This window comes from Nycticebus coucang, chromosome 19 (assembly GCF_027406575.1).
Source record: "Nycticebus coucang isolate mNycCou1 chromosome 19, mNycCou1.pri, whole genome shotgun sequence".
NCBI classification, from domain to species: Eukaryota; Metazoa; Chordata; class Mammalia; order Primates; family Lorisidae; genus Nycticebus; species Nycticebus coucang.
Window position 1 is genome coordinate 15,445,648 of NC_069798.1, and position 24,165 is coordinate 15,469,812.

General features: G+C 41.6%; 1 protein-coding gene across 1 annotated transcript in view; it reads left to right on the forward strand.

Moving 5' to 3' along the window:
* Positions 1–24,165, forward strand: part of LAMA3 (laminin subunit alpha 3) — a 285,924-nt gene that overhangs the window by 22,210 nt on the left and 239,549 nt on the right. The gene's annotated exons all lie outside the window — the stretch shown is intronic.

The window sequence follows — 24,165 nt, forward strand, 5'->3', positions numbered from 1 at the left end:
CTGGGAAGGGCTTTATCTGGCCAGAGTTAGGGAACCTTTTTCTTCTTTGCAAAAAAGAGCTGTTTGATGAGCTAGCAGGGTGCTGATTAGATTGCTTATGGTAGCGGGGTGGAAACTGCCCTAGGGAACACCAGCTCACCCAGTCCCGTGTGTCACTGTCACAAGCATATTGTGTTTCCTCAGTGATGGGTTTCCCATTCTAGAAGTTCAGAGAATCCATGTGGAATCAATCAATAAATATTCGTTAAGGAGATATATGGGTTTCAGGGATTATTCACGTGCGTCTTAACTGTGAGAGGTGGAGAAAAGAAGCAGTTGCTCCGTTACTCTCAAGTTGCAGTGTGCACCACACCTACTGTGAACAGAAGTGATTCCAAATAAGAGGGGTGGAATGGCGTGTAGGAGGAACAGCCTAGAATCCCGGGGCCTTGTCTTCTGCTTCATGCGGGGTGCTGATTTCATACACTTTTATATAGCACTGACTGAGGCTTGGCATTGTTCTAAAGCACTTTACACATATTGACTTCTTATCATCACAAAACTTATGAATTTATGAAGAAGATACTATTAGCATGCTCCTTTCCCAGATGAGGAAAGTGAAGCACAGAGAGGTTAAGCGATGTGTCCAGAATCACACAGCTAGTACCCGGAAAAGCCAGAATTCAAGCCCAGGTAGTCTGCTGCAGACTGGTCTTACCTACTGTGCTATGCTGCCATTGCTAAGCTGCCGTCTCCTTCCTCTGAGGTCTGGCTGAACTTGCACCATCTTGCTAATTTCTCTCATTGCCTTGGAGTCACTCACAGTCAGTGTGTCACCTTACTGGGTCATAAGATCCCTGAAGGTGGGACCATGTCTTCCTGTTCACTTCTGTCTTCCTTGTGCCAAATTGTCTTAGACACTCTATAGATGTCTATAGATGCTTTTTTTTTTTTGAGTGAGACTCTGTCACTCCAGGTAGAGTGACATTATCATAACTCACTGCAACCTCAAACTCTTGGGCTCAACTAATCCTCCTGCCTCAGCCTCCCAAGTAGCTAGGACTACAGGTGTGCACCACAACACTCAGCTAATTCTTCTTCTTCTTCATTTTCTTTTTTTTTGTAGAGAAGGGGTCTTGTTCTTGCTCAGGCTGGTCTTTACCTCATGCCTTGGGCTCCCAAAGTGCTAGGATTACAGGCATGAGCCAATGTGCCCAGGCTCTATACATGCTTTTTTGCAGAAATGTTCAAAGGGCAACACCATGGTAGAATTTTCCTACCAGAGTAACACCGTGATAGAAGTGCTGCTTGAAAAAATATTATCTGAATTTCAACAATCTGTCTTGGAAGATAAGTATGGCTCTGATGTGTTAAATTTCAAAGTAGAAGTTCTGATGCAGTGGCTAAGTCCAGTGCCTAGGACTGGGCTTCCAGAGGCTGGACAAGACAAGGAAGGATCCTCCCCTACAAGTTTGGGAGGGACAGTGACCCTGCTGACACCTTCATTTCTCTTGTAGCCTCTGGAACTTTGAGACAATAAATTCTAGTTGTTCTAAGGCACTCCATTTGTGCTACCTTTTATGGCAGCTCTAGGAAACTGCTGCGGTAACATTAGGTTTAAATCTGTTAAATGAACAGATTCTGGGTGTGTGTTTTTCCATGTACAGGAGAGCTGGAGGTAGGAGACATTGCATGAGACACTCCGGGTGGTTCTAGCGTCTCTGATTGTGAGACTTTGCAATCTGGCCACTCAAAATGTGGTCCCTAAATGGAATGAAGAGAGCTCTTGGAGGAGCAAATACTTAGGGATCCCTCATGTTAGGGGTCATCCTTAAACATAAAGAGCATATTAAACTGGCATAAAATCAGGATGTGGTTGTGCCTGACTCAGGGGGAGTGGTTTGAATATGTTGTGCTCCCACTGGGTGTGTGATGTTGTACAGACTGCGTTCCAGGGGCGTCAGGCCAGTGCCTTGCTTCAGTGGTGCCTCCAGGCAAAATTAGTATAAAATGTCATCACAGTCAGCTTTTAAGTTAATCAAAATTAGCATAAAATGTCATCATAGTCAGCCTTTAAGTTCATCGCAGAATTATTCTCAATAGCCAAGATGTGGAAACAAGCCAAGTGACTGTTGATGAATGGCAGAGAAATTGTAATATATATAATGTAATATTATTCAGCCTTAAGAAGAGAATTTTACCTTTTGCAACAGTGGATGAACCTGGAGGACATTATTCTAAGTGAAACAAGGCACAGAAACAGAAACACTGCATGATCCCACTGCATGAACACCTCCAGGCACCCCTGAAGGAATCTAAATTGAATCATGGAGACAGACTAGAACGGTGGTTTGCCAGACACAGAAGGTGGAGGGAATAGGGAGACGTTGGTCAAGTTACCGAGTTGCAGTTATGTGTGATGAATAAGTCCAGAGATGTAACGTCTAGCATGAGGACCAGACTTCCTGATACTATATTGTATACTGGAAATTTATGGAGGCTAGATTTTGAGTGTTGTCACCACAAAAAAAGAAAAAAAAAATGAAAACTATGTGAGGAGATGGATGTTAATTTCTTGATCATAGTAATTATTTTACTACGTATACCAAGACATCATGTTGTACACTTTAAATATATACAGTTAAAACAAAGGGGAAAAAGAAGGAAAGGCATTGTGAAGAGTCAACGCGAGTGTTACACGTGGGAGCAGGAGGCTGTCCTACCCCTGAGCCTTGGTAATGGCGGAAACTATGAAAGGTCCTACGCCCTGCGTCTTGGGTTGGCTCTGCAGAAAGTAAATAATGCTGCATGTTTGCGGGCATGAAAGACACTGGTGCAAAGATTCTGTGCAAGGTAATTTGCCTAGAGATTTAATGAGAATGCAAAAATTTCAGACTTAAATTTTCCTATCTCTTTTTCCAAGCTGCTTTCCTATTTCCTTGTGCTACCTATCACTTAATATATCTTTAATGCGCCATTGGCTTCTAAATATTTTTAATGGACTAGAAAAAGTAGCTGAATATGCTGGGAGACCTCATTAGTAAAAATCCCTTAACAAGATTGTTATAAACTTGTTGAGTTTTCTTTTTTTCATTTTATTTCATTATCTTTTAGGTAAACTTCATAGACATTTCTTTGAATAAAAAAATAGCTGTTAAAGTAAAATTTTCTGGTAGAAATGCTAAGATGATAAAAATCTTTGCACCCTCTCTCTCTCTGAGCATGGTACTGGCTTGGAAGTCACTCCTGGTGTCCGTCACACACTTTATGTTACTTGCAGCCTCGGTTTCTTCCATCGCTTGCCTTGGTTCTGGGATGTTGTTTTTCTCTGGCTATTCCATGTCACTGTACCTTAACAAAATTGAGGCTGAAAGAGACTAAAGTAGAACTGCTTGACTAACCATGAGGAAGAGGAGGCCAGGGGACTTGGGAAGCATAACAAAGATGCAAATCATGGTTTCCATCTTTATTGAGATTACATCAAAAGGGTGGTCTGCAGCTCTAAGTGTTGAGATTAGGTACAAAGAAAAACATGCTAAATGTGCTGCACCGCTAAAATGATGCTGGAAGAGGAGGGAGAGGAGCTGTCTCCAGATCAAAATCCCACGTGTGATCTCTCGCCCCTCCCTCCCACTATGCAATTACAAGGCTTTGCTGGGAGGCCTCGTGGAGGGACGCTGCCCTTCCCACCCCAGACTTGATGTGTAGTGAGTGCATCCCACTCTGCGCAGGGAGTGTGGTCAAAAGGATTCAGGCCAAGGATCCAGATCTTTGAAATAAGGATGCTCAACTGGTAAAGAGAATGTAAATATTCCAAAATCTGAAAAAATCCAAATCCACAACATTTCTGCTCCCAAGCATTTTGGATAAAGGCTACTCAAGTTGTATTCTTTTGCTAGTGCTGCCATAACAAAGTCCCACAGACAGTGTGGCTTAAACAGTAAAAACATTATTTTCTCACTGTTCTGGAGGCTGGAAGTCAGAGATGAATCATGGGCAGGGTTGGTTTCTCCTGAGGTCTCCCTGCCTGACTTGCTGACGGCTGCCTTCTTCCCGTGTCTTCACGTGGTCTTCCCCTGCATAAGCATTCTCAGGTGGGAATAGACTTATTTACCTTAAGTCTATTACCTCTTCAAAGGCCTTTTCTCCAAATACAGCCACATTCTGAGGGACTGAGAGTTAGGGCCTCACCTATGAGTTTTGGTGGTGGTGGGGGACACAGTTCACCCACAGCAGGTGCCTTGCTGAGACACTTTCTCCATTCATTTTCTTTCTATTCCTCCCCCATCCCCCTCCTTACCTGATCCCTCCTGGCCCATTAAAGCCCTGGGGCTCTTGGCCTGCGATGTTCCATAGTGGATGGAACCCTGGGGCGCTGGGGCTTCACTTCTCTTTGTGATTTGCCTGCACAGGCACAGTGAGCGGGTGAAGTGGCCACTTTCAGGTTGCATCGTGGCCCTGATCGACCACTTTCACCACCTGGAAGCTTCACAGGGGCTGGGCCAATGGCTTTTGGGATGATTCTTAAAGTGAAGTCTGATCAACTAAAAAGAATTGTGCTGCCAGGAGACGTATGTGTGCACACACTTGTGTGTGATGCTCATTCACTACTATATTTAGCTTGTATCTATTGATGTTTCCTATGTGCTGGGTACAGGGGACAGGAAAATAAGGCCCTGCGTTTACAGTTCAGCACAAGGCAGGAAAGGTCCCTGCCGCCTGGAGCTAACATTCTGTGTGGGAGACGGTGACCACTGAGTAAATGAACGAAACAATTACAGATCGTCTTTGTGCCTTAGAGGGAATACACAGGATTCTGTGACAATGATTAATGGGAGTGATGTGGTGGGAGGGGGGTGGGAGGAAGCCAGTGCTGTGACGAGCTTGGGAAGGGCATCCCAGGCAGAGGGACCCACAGGTCTGAGCACCCTGCAGTGGGAACGTGCTCTCTGTGTTCTAGAACTCGGAAAGCCACTCGAACCTACTTGTTTCATGTTTTAAATGTTATCCCTGAGTGACACCTCTGTCACCTTTCCAGAATTCATACTTACTTCATTTTAGTATTGTAATATTGATACTGTTGTGCCCAGTTGAAATCCCCCACAAAGACCGTCGAGGAGCCGAATCCAATGCAAAAGCAAAAGAGCCATTTTACTGCAAGTTCGAACTTGGACTCCTGGGGTCTTTGTTACAACGGATCTGAGCCAGGAGCCGCGAGCTCTGGAACAGGGATATTTTTATAGGATAGCACAGCAAAGTAGGCGTATACAAGTTAAACAAAGGGATTGCTTCTGGATTGGTCGCCACTGGTCCTGCCATATGGCCCATTCCAGGAGGCAGTTTCTGATTGGACGCCGATGCCTCAAGGCCCAAAACCCAGCAATTCACGGTAACTCATCAGTTTTAGACAAAATGGCTCTGAACCTTACGATGGCGTTGGTCTGGTTCTCTCAAATATGGCATTGGTCTGGTTCTCTCAATAACCTTTCTGGTCCTTGGAATAAGTTAGGTGACTAAAAAACTAAAATATGATGAACCGGAGAGTTGAGGGAATTGGGGCAATGAGAAAGGAAGGCAGTAAAGAGTATAATTATTTTGTAAGGAGATGAACACAGCAACTGAGGTAGACCTGAGAGGGAAAACAGCCTGAAGAGTGAGTTGGGTTGGGGCAGACTATCCCCTTGTGAGCAGTGTCTGGCTCTTGTAGGTCAGTAGTTGATGGTTGAATGACAAAACTATGAGGGTAGACCGATTTTCATAAATCTGGGCTTTGGAATGAAGCTCTTAAAGAGGAAGTACTGTGGGCCTGGGTTATTAATTGGGCAGCCTCAATAAGGCCCGGACTCCCTTGTGAACTTGTGTAAGCTTTACAGCTGATGACTTATCTGGTGTTAGCAACGTTAAGCACAGGGGGCAAGGGAACAGAGGGCAAAGTAGAAGGAGAAGGATGTGTGGAAATTATTGAAAAGCTGGGCTTTGAAATGCCCAGAGAACTCCTGAGTTTTGTTGGGAAGGAACTGATCAGTCCTTAGACCCAACAGTGGACTCTAATTTAGAGTATAGGCTTTGGAATCCATGGAGTTGGCTTTCAAAGTTTTCCTTTCTGAAGATGTAACCTTGAGGGAGTTACTTAACCTTTATGAGCTTTGGTTTCATCATCTGTACAATGGGGGCACCAGTACCTTCTGGTTTACAAGGTTATTCTGAGGATTACATAAGGTCAATCACAATAGACTTGGAACATAGTGTTTGGTGAATGGTAAGTAACTCTAACTAAATGTTGTCGATAAACCTAGTTCAGTAAAAATGACTTGTCGAACCTTTTTGATACAAAGGGTTGGATGTGATAGGGTGCAGTAGATTTGGAGAATCAGTCAAAATTGTTTGGGAAACCTCTTTTTTTTTTTTTTTTTAGACAGAGTCTTACTATGTCACCCTCGGTAGAGTGCAGTGGCATCACAGCTCACAGCAACCTCAAACTCTTGGGCTCAAGTGATCCTCCTGCCTCAGCCTCCCAAGTACCTGGGATTAGAGGCACCACACCTGATTGATTTTTTTTTTTTTTTTTTTTTTTTTGCTTAGGCTGGTCTTGAATTCCTGGGCTCAAGGGATCCTCCTATCTCAGTTTCCTAAAGTGCTAGGATTACAGGCGCAAGCCACCTTGCCCAGCCTCTTAAACTCATTTAATATACAAGAATGGGGATCTGCATTGTGCTAGGCACTGTTCTGGGTTTTAATGGAGGCAAGAATTAATGTAATAAGTTTAACGATGATTACTGAATTAAAACTGAGGGTTGTTTGTTTGAGACAGTCTTACTATGTCACCCTCGGTAGAGTGCTATGGCATCACAGCTCACAGCAACCTCAAATGCTTGGGCTTAAGCGATTCTCTTGCCTCAGCCTCCCGAGTAGCTGGGACTACAGGAGCTTGCCACATGCTTATCTATTTTTTGTTGCAGTTGTCATTGTTTAGCTGCCCTGAGCCAGGTTCGAACCTGCCAGCGTTGGTGTATGTGGCTGGTGCCCTACCCACTGAGTAACGGGTGCTGCCAAGGGAACCCTCTTTTTGAGTGGAAAGAAATCATAATGAAGAAACATATTGTGGCCTGAAGAATATAATTTTTTTCTTTCCTCTGTAATTTGGCCATGATGAGCAAGACAGGTTGTTACCCGGGAAGTCTCTGAAACCATTAAGACACTGTCCAGACCCGGGAGGCCTGAGCTGTGTGTGAGTGGTGCCTCCTGGCCAGAGCAGGGGCGTGGTCAGCAGTTAGGAGCCGAGATTGGCTTGTGGGGAGGGCCTGAGGACTGGAACAAGTAGATCTCTGTTAGGGTAGAAGAAGCCAGTCTGGAATTAGACTGTGCTTCCTAACGGCTAAGCTTAGCGACACTGGTATCAGTCTGCAATATCCACTCTTCAGATTAAAAACCACTATCACTAAATCACTAATTAACTTGTGGTTTGTGTCATTTTATTTTATTTTCTTTTAAAGGGATGAGGTCTTTCTTTGTCATCTAGGCTATAGTGCAGTGGTGTGAACATAGTTCATTGTAGCCTCCAACTCCTGGCTCAACCAATCCTCCTGCCTTGGCCTCCCGAGTAGCTGGGACTACAAGTATGTGCCACCCATCTGGCTAATTAAAAAAAAAAAATTAGAACCAGGGTCTTGCTATGCAGTCCAGGCTGGTCTCAAATGCCTGGCCCCACTTGAGGCCATGAGCTACTGCACATGGCCTCCTTTCAATCTATTAATTAAATCAACAAATATTAAGTGCCTACTCTATGCCACATGGTATTCTATGTTTACAGTAGGGAGCAAGGCTGACAAAATCCCTGTCCTCAGGGCAGTTACAATCAATAAAGATGTTAATACAAAAAGCAAATGATGGATGATTCCTGCTGAGAAAGAAATGGGATAGGTGGATAGAAACAGGTGGTAGAAGGCAGTGCTGCTGTAGATGGACGTGTCAGGGAAGCCGTCTCAGACAAGAGACTTAAGTCTAAGAAGTATGTTCCTGGGAGTGGGAACAGCATGTGCAAAGACCCTGAGGTAGGAACAGCTTTGGCGTGATAGAGAAATAGCAAGAGAGTCAGTGTGGATTATGCAGAGTGGAGTGAGGGGAAAGTGTGAGGTCATTTGTTTTAAGAATGTTTGTCTGAGGCTTGGCACCTGTGGCTCAAGTGGCTAAGGCGCCAGCCACATACACCTGAGCTGGTGGGTTTGAATCCAGCCCAGGCCTGCCAAAAAACAATGATGGCTACAACCAAAAAATAGTTGGGCATTGTGGCAGGTGCCTATAGTCCCAGCTACTTGGGAGGCAGAGGCAGGAGACTCGCTTGAGCCCAGGAGTTGGAGGTTGCTGTGAGCTGTGATGCCACTGCACTCTACCCAGGGTGACAGCTTGAGGCTCTGTCTCACACACAAAAAAAACAACAACAAAAAAGAATGTTTGTCTGAGCAATCCTGATGGGAATGATCCAGTAGATGGAAGGATTTGAGATGAGAGAGAGAGAGACAGTTGGCAGAGTGCGGCTTTGCAACACAGACAGCTTCTCCACAGCAGCCATATGGAAGGCAGCTGTATGGGCACAGATGCAGGGAGGTCCGTGGATTGGGAAGATGAGCAAGTTAAGCAAATTCACAAGATGAGGGGAAGACAGAGGAGGGAGTTTGAGGAGTGAGGAAAATGTGTGAAATAATTTCTTTGGAGAGTGAAAATAGTCAAACATTATGTCAATCTAGAAAAAACAGTTCTCGGGCTGGATGGAGAAGTCCAAAAGCATTTTCCTTTGCCTGGTTGTGTCTGACTCTCAGGCAGGCAGTGCCCAGGCGCCTGCTCTGCAGACTGCCAGTCCTTTCCACCCCACTTCCCCCTCTCCAGCGCCCCCTGTTGGAGTCTTTCTTCCCTAGGTTCTATCTTGGCTCTGACCCTTAGACAAATTGTTCCCCTTCTTTGTACCCCTGCCCCCTCTCTATACAAGGGTCTAATGTTTCTGCCCACCTCACAGATGTGTCACGAATATTAAGAGGTAGTGCATGTGAAGTCCACGGCGCCATGTCTGGCATGTGGATGTTCCCTTTCTTAAAAATATCTCAAGGCGGTTGAGAAGGGGTGTATGGAGCAAGATGGCAGCCGAGTAACAGCTTCCTTGCATCTGGGCACCGTGAGTCTGGGGAGATAGGACTCCAGGCATCTCTGGCTGGTGGGAACTGCCTATCATCACCCCTGAGAGGATACAGGGAGTCAGCGAGAGACTTCTGGACCCCAAGAGGAGGACTAAAACAGTGGAAAACCGGCAAGTGGTCGCGTGTGTTCAATCGGTCTAAACCCGCTCGCAACTGTAAGTTCAGTAGCAGCGAGACTGCAAAGCAGAAAGAACTTACCTGTGAACTGTTTTGGTGTCTTTGGACTTGGCACTCAGCTGAACTGCCTTGGGGAGAGCCTGAGTGGGAGTGCGGAGAACTTTGGCCTTTGTCTAGGGCCCCAGTCTGAGCCGCTGAGCCAGACGGAGCTAATAGTGTTTGGCTCTGGGTCACAGGCAGCCATTGTGAGCGATCTGCCCCGGCAAGCTCCGCCCTCAGGGCCGCAGAGCTAGAATTGGGTGGGAGCTGGTAACCCAGCGACCAAGTAGCCTAAGGGCGGGGTCTGAGCAGCCTTGCAGCCCTAACCCTCGGGGGCAGAGGCAGACCAGTTTTGGCACACAGGGTAAGTGGATAGCCACTTCAGCAGTGATTCCAGCGACAAGCACTTCCCTGGGAAAGCTTCTGCTCAGCAAGTGAACAAGTTCAAAGAGCCTTTTAAGTGGGCTAAAGAGAGATTTAGGGTGTCTACCTGCTGGGGTCTGAGCAACTAGCAGCCTCCACTCGTATCAGAACTGTGATTAACATCTCATACCCCAGAAGACCACGTGTTGCCCAGACAATATTCAATAACATATACATACTGCTTTGTTTTTGGTTGTGTTTTTCTTTTTTTTGTTTATTTTGATGTTGTAGATTGTTGTTTTGTTTTTTAAGTTCAACCTTTTCCATACAGATCCTTTTTTTCCCCCAATTTTTCTAGTTTAATTATAATTTCCCATTGCTGCCTATTTCAATAATTAGAACTTCATTTTTGTTAGTGTTTCTACCGCTACTATTTGGTTTTCCACCCAATTTTATCCTGGAAAGTTTTCTGTTTGCTTGTTTTGGTTTGATTTATAGCATTTTTGTCTTTCCTCTCTACTTGGTGGAGGTGGGGTACTGTGTCTGATCAGGTTAGCAAAGAGCTGCTGACCTCAAGGGAACCACGCAACTGGGCACCCCCAGAAGGTGGTTTTTTTTTTTAAGGTTGTATCAAAGTACCCTACTGTACACCTATATTGCTCTGTCTCCCTCTTTCTGTGCCTCTCTTCTTTTTGTCAATATTCCTTTTACCCACCCCCTCTCCTTTCTCTATTTTTCTTTTTTTTTTCTTATCACTCGGTCCTCCATTCTTTCATCCCTTTTTTGCTCTTCAACCTTCTCACCCTTCTGGTCCTGTAACCCTTAGTCCACAGGCACGAGAACTTAAAGAGAAAGAGGAAGTGAAAGGAAAATTAGGGCAAGTAAACAGATAAAAGAAATCACTCATGAGGAAGAATCAGCAGAAAACTCCAGGCAAAATGAAGAACCAGTCCAGAACAACCCCGCCAAGGGACCATGAGGTAGCTACTGCAGAGGATTCCACCTATAAAGAAATGTTAGGAATGACGGAAAGGGAATTTAGAATACACATGTTGCAAACAATGAAAGAAATGATGGAAACAATGAAGGAAACTGCTAATAAAGTGGAAAATAACCAAAAGGAAATTCAAAAATAGAATCAAATCAGAGATGAACGATATGAAGAATATAAAAAGGATATAGCGGAGCTGAAGGAAGTGAAACAGTCAATCAGGGAACTTAAAGATGCAATGGAAAGTATCAGCAACAGGTTAGACCATGCAGAAGAAAGAATTTCAGAGGTAGAAGACAAAGTTTTTGAGATAACTCAGATAGTAAAAGAGGCAGAAAAGAAGAGAGAGAAAGCAGAACGTTCCCTGTCAGAATTATGGGACTTTATGAAGCGTTCCAACATACGAGTTATAGGAATCCCAGAAGGGGAAGAAGAATGCCCCAGAGGAATGGAAGCCATACTAGAGAATATTATCAAAGAAAATTTCCCAAATATCACCAAAGATTCTGACACACTGCTTTCAGAGGGATATCGGACCCCAGGTCGCCTCAACTCTAACCGAGCTTCTCCAAGACACATTGTGATGAACCTGTCCAAAGTGAAAACAAAAGAAAAGATTCTGCAAGCTGCCAGGAGTAAGCGCCAGTTGACCTACAGGGGCAAATCCATCAGAGTTACCGCAGACTTCTCTAATGAAACTTTCCAAGCAAGAAGACAATGGTCATCTACCTTTCATCTACTGAAACACAACAATTTCCAGCCCAGAATTCTGTACCCTGCTAAGCTAAGCTTCAAAATTGACGGAGAAATCAAATCATTTACGGATATACAAACATTGAGGAAATTCGCCACAACAAGACCAGCTCTACAGGAAATACTTCAACCTGTTCTGCACACTGACCACCACAATGGATCAGCAGCAAAGTAAGAACTCAGAAATTAAAGGACAGAACCTAACCTCCACACTGATGCAAAAGATAAAACTAAGCAATGGACTCTCACCAAATAAGACGAATAGAATACTACCACACTTATCAATTATATCAATAAATGTTAATGGCTTGAATTCCCCACTGAAGAGACATAGATTGGTTGACTGGATTAAAAAACACAAGCCATCCATTTGCTGTCTGCAAGAAACACACCTGGCTTCAAAAGACAAATTAAAGCTCCGAGTCAAGGGTTGGAAGACTATTTTTCAGGCAAATGGAATTCAGAAGAAAAGACGAGTTGCAATCTTATTTTCAGATACATGTGCATTTAAAGCAACTAAAGTCAAAAAAGACAAAGATGGTCACTTTATATTGGTCAAGGGAAAAATACAACAAGAAGACATTTCAATTCTAAATATTTATGCACCCAATTTAAATGCTCCCAGATTCTTGAAACAGACCTTACTCAGTCTGAGCAATATGATATCTGATAATACCATAATAACAGGGGACCTTAACACTCCTCTTACAGAGCTGGACAGATCCTCTAAACAGAAATTAAACAAGGATATAAGAGATTTAAATGAGACCCTAGAACAACTGTGCTTGATAGACGCATATAGAACACTCCACCCCAAAGATAAAGAGTATACATTCTTCTCATCACCCCATGGAACATTCTCCAAAATTGATCATATCCTGGGACACAAAAAAAATATCAACAGAATCAAAAGAATTGAAATTTTAGCTTGTATCTTCTCAGACCATAAGGCATTAAAGGTGGAACTCAACTCTAACAAAAATGCTCGACCCCACCCAAAGGCATGGAAATTAAACAATCTTCTGTTGAATAACAGATGGGTGCAGGAAGAAATAAAACAGGAAATCATTAACTTCCTTGAGCATAACAACAATGAAGACACAAGCTACCAAAACCTGTGGGATACTGCAAAAGCAGTTTTGAGAGGAAAATTCATCGCTTTAGATGCCTACATTCAAAAAACAGAAAGAGAGCACATCAACAATCTCACAAGAGATCTTATGGAATTGGAAAAAGAAGAACAATCTAAGCCTAAACTCAGTAGAAGAAAAGAAATATCCAAAATCAAATCAGAGATCAATGAAATTGAAAACAAAAGAATCATTCAGAAAATTAATGAAACAAGGAGCTGGTTTTTTGAAAAAATAAATAAAATAGATAAACCATTGGCCAGACTAACGAGGAATAGAAAAGTAAAATCTCTAGTAACCTCAATCAGAAATGATAAAGGGGAAATAACAACTGATCCCACAGAGATACAAGAGATCATCTCTGAATACTACCAGAAACTCTATGCCCAGAAATTTGACAATGTGAAAGAAATGGATCAATATTTGGAATCACACCCTCTCCCTAGACTCAGCCAGGAAGAAATAGAGCTCCTGAACAGACCAATTTCAAGCACTGAGATCAAAGAAACAATAAAAAATCTTCCAACCAAAAAATGCCCTTGTCCAGATGGCTTCACACCAGAATTCTATCAAATCTTCAAAGAAGAGCTTATTCCCGTACTGCAGAAATTATTCCAAAAAATTGAGGAAGAAGGAATCTTCCCCAACACATTCTATGAAGCAAACATCAACCTGATACCAAAACCAGGAAAAGACCCAAACAAAAAGGAGAATTTCAGACCAATCTCACTCATGAATATAGATGCAAAAATTCTCAACAAAATCCTAGCCAATAGATTACAGTTTATCATCAAAAAAGTCATTCATCATGATCAAGTAGGCTTCATCCCAGGGATGCAAGGCTGGTTTAACATATGCAAGTCCATAAACGTTATCCACCATATTAACAGAGGCAAAAATAAAGATCACATGATCCTCTCAATAGATGCAGAAAAAGCATTTGATAAAATCCAGCATCCTTTTCTAATTAGAACACTGAAGAGTATAGGCATAGGTGGCACATTTCTTAAACTGATTGAAGCTATCTATGACAAACCCACAGCCAATATTTTACTGAATGGATTAAAACTGAAAGCTTTTCCTCTTAGAACTGGAACCAGACAAGGTTGTCCTCTGTCACCTTTACTATTCAATGTAGTGCTGGAAGTTCTAGCCAATACAATTAGGCAAGACAAGGAAATAAAGGGAATCCAAATGGGAGCAGAGGAGGTCAAACTCTCCCTCTTTGCTGACGACATGATCTTATACTTAGAGAACCCCAAAGACTCAACCACAAGACTCCTAGAAGTCATCAAAAAATACAGTAATGTTTCAGGATATAAAATCAATGTCCACAAGTCAGTAGCCTTTGTGTACACCAATAACAGTCAAGATGAGAAGCTAATTAAGCATACAACTCCCTTCACCATAGTCTCAAAGAAAATGAAATACCTAGGAATATACCTAACGAAGGAGGTGAAGGACCTATATAAAGAAAACTATGAAATCCTCAGAAAGGAAATAGCAGAGGATATTAACAAATGGAAGAACATACCATGCTCATGGATGGGAAGAATCAACATTGTTAAAATGTCTATACTTCCCAAAGCAATCTACCTATTCAATGCCATTCCTATCAAAATACTAACATCGTACTTTCAAGATTTGGAAAAAATGATTCTGCATTTTGTATGGAACTGGAAAAAACCCCGTATAGCTAAGGCAGTTCTCTGTAACAAAAATAAAGCTGGGGGCATCAGCATACCAGATTTTAGTCTGTACTACAAAGCCATAGTGGTCAAGACAGCATGGTACTGGCACAAAAACAGAGACATAGACACTTGGAATCGAATTGAAAACCAAGAAATGAAACTAACATTTTACAACCACCTAATCTTTGATAAACCAAACAAGAACTTACCTTGGGGGAAAGACTCACTATTCAATAAATGGTGTTGGGAGAACTGGATGTCTACATGTAAAAGACTGAAACTGGACCCACTCCTTTCCCACTCACAAAAATTGATTTAAGATGGATAAAGGACTTAAATTTAAGGCATGAAACAATAAAAATCCTCCAAGAAAGGATAGGAAAAACACTGGAAGATATTGGCCTGGGGAAAGACTTCATGAAGAAGACTGCCATGGCAATTGCAACAACAACAAAAATAAACAAATGGGACTTCATTAAACTGAAAAGCTTCTGTACAGTTAAGGAGACAATAACCAAGGCAAAGAGACAACCTACACAATGGAAAAGGATATTTGCATATTTTCAATCAGACAAAAGCTTGATAACTAGGATCTATAGAGAACTCAAATTAATGCACATGAAAAAAGCCAACAATCCCATATATCAATGGGCAAGAGACATGACTAGAACTTTCTCTAAAGACGACAGACGAATGGCTACCAAACACATGAAACAATGTTCATCATCTCTATATATTAGAGAAATGCAAATCAAAACAACCCTGAGATATCATCTAACCCCAGTGAGAATGGCCCACATCACAAAATCTCAAAACTGCAGATGCTGGCGTGGATGTGGATAGAAGGGAACACTTTTACACTGTTGGTGGGACTGCAAACTAGTACAACCTTTCTGGAAGGAAGTATGGAGAAACCTCAAAGCACTCAAGCTAGACCTCCCATTTGATCCTGCAATCCCATTACTGGGCATCTACCCAGAAGGAAAAAAATCCTTTTATCATAAGGACACTTGTACTAGACTGTTTATTGCAGCTCAATTTACAATCGCCAAAATGTGGAAACAGCCTAAATGCCCACCAACCCAGGAATGGATTAACAAGCTGTGGTATATGTATACCATGGAATACTATTCAGCCATTAAAAAAAATGGAGACTTTACATCCTTCGTATTAACCTGGATGGACGTGGAAGACATTATTCTTAGTAAAGCATCACAAGAATGGAGAAGCATGAATCCTATGTACTCAATTTTGATATGAGGACAATTAATGACAATTATTGTTATGGGGGGGGAAACAGAAAGAGGGAAGGAGAGAGGGGGGTGGGGCCTTGGTGTGTGTCACACTTTATGGGGGTAAGACATGATTGCAAGAGGGACTTTACCTAACAATTGCAATCAGTGTAACCTGGCTTATTGTACCCTCAATGAATCCCCAACAATTAAAAAAAAAAAATATCTCAAGGCGGTTTGTATTGAGTTGTGCATATAATGTAAACACTTATTTCTTTTTAATTAAAATTTTTTATTTTCAATTATTATGGGTATATAATAGTTTTGTGTCTAGGGTGCATGGGATTTCTTGGTCATCTAGTAGCTCTATTTTCAGTTTTTTGAGGAATCTCCATACCGTTTTCTATAGTGGTTGCACTAATTTACATCCCCACAAACAGTGTACCAGGGTTCCCCTTTCTTCACGTCCTTGTCTGCATTCATTATGCCTTTCCTTTTGCTAAGAGCCATTTTGACTAGGGTGAGATGAATTCTCATTGCAGTTTTGATTTGTATTTTTCTGATAACTAATGGTGTTGAACATTTTTTATATACCTGTTGGGCATTTGTGTCTTCTTGGGAGAAATTTCTATTCAGATCCTTTACCCATTTTTGATTGGCTTATTTTATTTTTTCTTACTGAGTTGTTAGAACTTCTTACCTATTCTGGTCTGACTGTAGTTTGTAAATATTTTCTCCCATTCTGTGGGTTGTCTCTTCACTGTGTTGTTTCCTTTGCCGTGCAGAAGCTTTTCAGCTTGATGTGCTCTCTTTTGTCCAATTTTGCTTTGGTTCCCTAAGCTTTGAGGGTATTGCTCAAGAGTCCTTGCCCAGGACTTCAGTGTCCTGAAGTGTTTTCCCAATGTTTTCTTTTAGTAGTTTTATGTCTTAGATTTAAGTATTTAATCAATTTTGATTTGATTTTCTTATATGGTGAGAGACAAGGGACTAGTTTCATTCTTCTGTATATGGATATCCAGTTTGCACCATTTATTGGAGAGACTGTCCTTTTCTCCATTGTATGTTCTTGGCACTTTTGTTGAAGATAAGTTCACAATAGTAAATGTGTGAATTTACTTCTGGCTTGTCTATTCCGTTCCATTTTTCTGTGTGTCTGTTTTTATGCTGTTTTGGTTATTATAGCTCTGTAGTACACATATCATTTGAAGTTAGGTAATATGATTCCTCCAGTTTTATTCTTCTTGCTCAGGATGGCTTTGGCTATTCTGGGACTTTTGTGGTTCCATATAAATGTTAGGATTATTTTTTCTATTTCTGTGGAGAGTGTCATTGGTATTTGATGGGGTTTACATTGACTCTGTAGATTGCTTTGGAAAGTATGGACATTTTAACAATATTGATTCTTCTAATCCATGAGCATGGAATATCTTTCTATTTTTTTGTGTCTTCTTCAAACTTTCATCAGCATTTTATAGTTTTCATTATAGAGACCTTTTACTTCTTTGGTTTAGTTCTAGGTACTGTATTTTACTTGTAGCTATTGTAAATGGGATCAATTTCTTGATTTCTTTTTCAGATTGCTCACTGTTAGCTTCTAGAAATGCTACTGATTTTTGTGTGTTGATTTTGTATCCTGAAGTTCGAATTTATTGGCATATAGTTACTCGCCTGTAGTGACCCTTTACTATTGTACCCATTGCCACCTATAAGAAAAACTCGGACCCCACTTCAGGTATAAATCAGAAAGTGATCTATTACACCTGCGCAGGGGACCACTGCCCTAAAGGGCAGGCGGCCCTGAAGGGCAGTGCAGGCTAATTTTTATACCCCTCTTTGTGCTTCGTGGCAGGCAAGCAAGCGAGCACAGAAGTGGAACGTGGTGGTTAGTTCAGGGCGGGGTTACAGTGGTGTTTTGCTGGGTTGTTTATTACATTCCGTAGTCTGTAATGATCCTTTGGATTTCTCCAGTATCAATTCTAATGTCTCCTTTTTCATCTCTGATTTTATTTATTTGGGTCTTCTCTCTTTTTTTCTTAGTCTGGCTAAAGGTATCTGTTTTGTTTATTTTTTCTAAAGACCAACTTCACCTTTCATTGTTCTTTTGTATTTTCTTTTTGGTTTCAATTTTATTTATTTCTGCTCTGATCTTTACTATTTCATTTCTTCTACTAATTTTGGTTCTAGTTTGCTCTTGTTTTTCATGGAGGTGCATAATTAGGTCATTTATTTGAAGCTTTTCTATTTTTTTGAGGTAGGCACTTATTGCTGTAAACTTTTTTCTTATTCCTGTTTTTACTGTATCCATAAGTTTTGATATGTTATGTTTTCATTTATTTTGAGAAATTCGTAAATGTGCTTCTTTACCTCTTCATTGGCCCACTGGTTATTCAGGAGCATAGTGCTTAATTTCCATGGTTTGTATGTTTTCCAATCTTTCCCTTGTTATTGATTTCTAGTTTTATTCCATTGTGGTTAGAGAAAATATTGGGTATGATTTCAAATTATTTGAATTTTTAAAGACTTGTTTTGTGGCCTGACAAATGGTTTGTCCCTGAGAATGGCCCATGAGCTGAGGAGAAGAATGTGAATTCTGTAGCTGTTGGATGAAACAGTCTATAAATATCTGTAAGGTCCCTTTGGTCGATAGTGCAGATGAAGTCCAGGATTTCTTATTTGATTTTCTGTCTGGATGTTCTGTCCAATGCTGAAAGTGGAGTGTTGAGGTCTCCAGTGATTATCTATCACTGCAGGTGATCTCTCTTTCTCTTTAGCTGGGGGTCTATCTCTCTCTTTAGCACTGATACTATTTGCTTTATATTCCTGGGTCCAATGTTGGGTGTTAGAATTGTTACATCTTGTTGCTGAATTGACCCCTTTATTATTATAGTATAATGACCTTGTTTGTCTCTTTTTATGGTTTTTGTACTGAAATCTATTTTATCTGATAGAAGTATGGCTAATCCTACTCCTTTGGTTTCCATTTGCATGGAACATCTTTTTCCATATCCTTATTTTTAGTCTATATGTGTCTTTATAGGTGAAGTGGGTATCTTACAGACAACATATAATTGGCTTCTTTCTTTCTTTCATGTTTTCTTTTGTCATGACTGCTGTCAATGCAGCTACTTCTGTGAGTGCTGCTGCACCAGCCATTGCTAATGGTGCACCTACCCACCATTCACTGTTACTTCTCAGGTTCTCACACTGCAGTGGGCAGAAGAATCACTTGGGATGGATTTTTGGGTTTTTTTGAAAGAGAGTCTTACTCTGTTGCCCTGGGTAGAGTGCAATGGTGTCATCGTAGCTCACAGCAACCTCAAACACTTTGGCTCGGGCAATCGTCTTGCCTCAACCTCCCTGAGTAGCTGGGACTACAGGCACCTGCCACCATGGCTGGCTAGTTTTTCTCTTTTTAATAGAGATGGGGGTCTCGCTTTTGTTAAGCTGGTCTCAGACACTTGAGCTCAAGCTAGCTACCTGCTTTGGCCTCCCAGAGTGCTAGGATTACAGGCTTGAGCCACTGTGCCTGGTCTCATTTTTTTGAGACAGAGTCTCCTTCTGTCACCCAGTGCCATGGCCTTGGCCTAGCTCACAGCAACCTCAAACTCCTGAGTTCAAGGGATCCTCTACCTCAGCCTCCCGAGTAGCTGGGACTACAGGCACCTACCACAGTGCCCAGCTAATTTTCTTTTCTTTTTTTTTTTTTTTTTTTTTTTAGTAGAGAGTCTCACTTTTCTCAGGCTGGTCTCGAATTCCTGAGCTCAAGGGATCCTCTCCCGTTGGCCTCTCAGAGTGTTAGGATTACAGGTGTGACCCACCATGCCTGGTGGGATTCTTCTTTTAAAGAATTCTGATTCCTGGGCGGCGCCTGTGGCTCAGTTGGTAAGGCGCCAGCCCCATATATCAAGGGTGGTGGGTTCAAACCCGGCCCCGGCCAAACTGCAACCAAAAAATAGCCGGGCGTTGTGGCGGGCGCCTGTAGTCCCAGCTGCTTGGGAGGCTGAGGGAAGAGAATTGCTTAAGCCCAGGAGTTGGAGGTTGCTGTGAGCTGTGTGATGCCACGGCACTCTACCGAGGGCCATAAAGTGAGACTCTGTCTCTACAAAAAAAAAAAAAAAAAAAAAAATTCTGATTCCTGGTTTCCACCAGAGATGCTGATTCTGTAAGTCCATTCTAGAGCGCAAGCTGAGTCTGAGCTTTCAGTAAGCACCCCGGTGGTTTCAACAGCGGTGTCATTACAATGCCCTGTGCTGAACACTTTGTGGATGTGCCTCTCATTTAATCCTCACCACCACTGAATCAGGTAGCCAGGATTAGCCCATTTTAATAAAGGGAAAGGGGAGGCTAAGTAATCTACTAATGTTCTGCAGCTGTAACTGGTAGAGTCATGATTTGAAGCTCCATCTATTCTACTCCAAATGCATACTTTTGAAATGAGTTTAAGCTCCCCAACCCCCAGAATTTGGCCTGGATGAACATAGTTTTAGAATGACATGTATAAATCTTGCAGACATTTGCTTATCTGCCCCTTCAAAGACATTTTTTGATACCTGGATTTGACAACTTTGAGTCCCTTATTTTATCTTTCTCTTCAATCTCTACCTCTAGGAATCAGGCATAATAGAGATGCAATGCTTCACTCCCTACCCCATGCCAGTAAAACCGTGTGTGTGTGTGTGTGTGTGTGTGTTGCAGAGCTTGGTGTTCTCTGGCTGTTGTGTAATCACGTTATTCAACTCCATTCAGGAAATTCATAAAACGCATTCTAATCATCAGTAACCATGCCTAGTGCTGTTACGTCTGTCAAAAGGGACCATGCTCTGAACAAGGTCTTTGCAAAGGAGCAACCCTATGTTTAGAAGGAGGCGCACTTCAGGATATTCCCCACGTCAGGGGTCTAGTTGGCTTGGGTTTGGGCACTTGAGACACAGTAACCTCCAGAACCTTAGTGCATGATGGCTAGAAAGTTAATGAAAGTGCCTATGGAAGATGTGGCTATGGAAAAATAAACGTGGCCTGTCCTAATAATACTCACGGGAAGGCCAGGGCTTCCACGATGATCTGTGGTCTGAGAGGTTCCAAGTATTCTTTTCTCCTCTATTCTACTAGTTTTATTTTGAAAACTCTTCGCCAATGCAGCATCAGGTTGTCTTCTCTCCAAAGCTTGTTTCCTAGTTTCAAGGCCTTTACTGTCAGAGATCAGTCACACCTTTGTCTCCCTGACAATGAGGCCCAAGTCTACTTATCCAGGTAGCAATTCCACTTAGGTTTAAATCTCCACAAAGATCTCTCAAAAGATGATTTGGAAGGCTGGATTGGGTTTCCAACATCTTTTTAAAAAAGTCCTTCTAATTTTTTTTACTTTTAGATCCACAGTCTGATTTCCTCCAAGGTATTATTAAATTCTTTCTGATTCTCTACACAGGTTGATTTGTAGTAAATATGACATTCGGGATGTAGGGTAAAAACCACTTAAATGTCAAGAATAAAAAGGGAAAGGAAAGAGAAGGAATATTTTAATAATATAGTAGAATAAATGTTCTCATTCTGACTATTAAAGAGTAACTTAAAGAAGCTAGACTTTTTAAGTATTTATTTTTAAATATAGTATTAATTTTTTGGACTAATTTTTTTCTTTCTACTTTTCAAGAGTAAGTGTATGTTATATTCTTGCTTGCTAATTTCAACTTAAGCTTCTTTGTTAGAACTTATTTTATTTTATTTTTTTTAGAGACAGAGTCTCACTTAGTCACCCTCGGTAGAATGCTATGGTGTCACAGCTCACAGCAACCTCCAGGGCTTGGACTTAGCCAATTCTCTTGCCTCAGCCTGCTGAGTAGCTGGGACTATAGGCACCCGCCACAAATGCCTGGTTATTTATTTTTTTTGCAGTTTGGCCGGGGCTGGATTCGAACCCACCACCCTTGGCATATGGGGCCGGCACCCTACTCACTGAGCCACAGGCACCACCCTGTTAAAACTTATTTTTTATGGCTAAAAAGTATCCCCTAACTTTGGCTAATACACAGTTAACCCCCAAAATATCATCTCTGGCATTATTTTCTCAATAAGTTGTTTTTATACATTCTTAGCTGTTAAGGTTTTTTCCAGTGACATGTGTAGAAATAAACAGAAAGTCTGACTCATTTTTATTACCTGAGCAAAGTTCACTGCTGGGAATTCACTTTTAACTTATTTTTCTGTTATATCAGTCAAACTCCCGAGGGTCAGTGTTGACACTAACCTGTATAAATGCTCTCTTGACTGTAAAATTATTTCTTAATGTGTACTTGCAAATTATTTATTATTCACTCTCAAAATGCACATTTTAGTAATTAGCCCTTGATCACACAATTAGTAGGTGCTGAAGTTCCTGAGCCTGTGTTCTTACCCAGTCTGCTAAATGATGTGTATCGTTTTATCTGGGGCTGCAGAAGGACTAGGGCATCAGTTGAAACGAGGAAAGGATGCTCAGAGGCCTTGAAACTATGGCTTTTAGGCTTTCGTGAAGGCTACCATTTAAAACTGATTCCAGGAAATAACATCGGTTACTGAATATCCACGGGTGTTTAATAAACCAGAGTTGCAGCTGTATGAGTGGGGAAGAGGTTACAGGGTAGTGGTTAACATGTTACCCCTGGCTCCTGGATTTGTCATTTACCAGTTGTGTGATTCTTGGAAAAATTGCGTAACTTCTCCACTGTTTCCTCATCTGCAAAACCGAGGTGATAAGAATCTTATGAAATGTGAAAATGTCCAGTGTATAGAAGTGCTCCGTGAACGTTCATTTTATTATTATTATTATTTTTTTTTTTAGAGATAGAGTCTCACTTTATCGCTCTCGGTAGAGTGCCGTAGAGTCACAGCTCACAGCAACCTCCAACTCTTGGGCTTAGGCGATTCTCTTGCCTCAGACTCCCGAGTAGCTGGGACTACAGGCGCCCGCCACAACGCCCGGCTATTTTTTTTTGTTGCAGTTTGCCCAGGGCCGGGTTCGAACCCACCACCCTCAGTATATAGGGCCGGTGGCCTACCCACTGAGCCACAGGCACCGCCCTGAATGTTCATTTTAATTACTATTATTATTTTAATTACTATTACTATTATTATTATTATTATTAATTGAGGATTACTATAACCACAGAAAAGTCATCTGCATTCCTCTTGTCTACCCTATGGAGAAGGAGATAAATATAAGTCATAAGCTTCCACATTTTTGGAAGAAATTTGCTTCTAACTTGATGTAAATCTTCCAAAGTTCAAAGAATAAAAATGTAATTACCTCATCAAATAATTAAACTGATAAAATGTTCTCTAGGGGGAAAAAATAGAAAAAATAGATATTGTCAAAGGGAAAAATACTAGTTATAATGTTTGAATATCCTACCTTAAAAAGTTATTAAGACCCTTACTATAATAACAAATTTTATAGGAAGAATTGAAAATCTTTGCAAAATTTCTGATGCAATTACTCCTTTGTTGAGTTTCTAGTATGTGCCAGGCAATGTGTTGGGCAGGAGTGACAGAGTCAGGAACAAGACACATGTGGTCTCTGACCTCATGGACTTATAGGGCCACATACCCCCCCAACATGCTGCTTCTGAGTTATATAAATATTGTTATATAATGTCCAAAGCTAAAGGTCTATAGAGATATCTTACCATGTATGAAAAAACCATTTGTTGTATACGAAATGAAAACAATTTGGTCACACATTTTGTTACCTACCAAGATCAAATTTGTCTTTGAACATTTAAGAATTAACTTTTAAACTGCTGGCCAGGGCCAGAGCTACCTCTTTGTCACAGCACATTCTGGGGAGGCCATAAGTTTGTTTTTCTGTCCCTGTCCTATGTGGTGTTTATACTTTACAATAATTGACTTTGAGCACAGAGTAGTCCAGTATGTGAAGGTCGTCTCTGGCTAAGCATGATCCTTTGACCTAGTTAAGATATATTCAACATAAGAAGAAAGACCTATGTTCAATTTTTTATTTTATTTTATTTTTTTACATTTTTTGGGAGGGGGGTCTGAGTCTTACTTGTCACCCAACTAGAGTACAGTGGTGTGATCATAGCTCACCGTAACCTCAAACTTCTGGGTTCTTCTGCCTCAGCCTCTCATGTAGCTAGGACTACAGGCATCTGCCACCATACTCAGCTAATTTTTTCTATTATTATTATTAGAAACAGGGTTTTGCTCTTGCTCAGGCTGGTCTCAAAACTCCCGACCTCAAGAGAACCTACTGCCTCTGCCTCTCAGAGTGCTAGGATTATAGGCATGAGCCTTCATGTCTAGCCTACTTTTTTTGGGGGGGAGGGACAGGATGTCACTCTGTTGCCCAGTCTGAGGGCAGTGTGCCATCATAGCTTAAGCAATCCTTCCACTTTAGCCTCCTGAGTAGCTGAGAGTACAGGTATAGGCCACCACACGTCTAGCTAATTTTTATTTTTTGTAGCGATGGGGACTTGGTCTATTGCCCAGGCTGATCTCAAACTTCTATGCTCAACCGATTCTCTTGCTTTGGCCTCTCAAGGTGCTGGGATGACAGGCCTGAGCCACCACACCTGACCTGTTCTGCTTTTTAGATGGTAAAAGGCTATGAGATTATGCAGTAGTGAAAAACAACATGAAAAACGGAATGAAAAGAATCTGCCCACCAAAAAAGAGTAACTCAGTCAG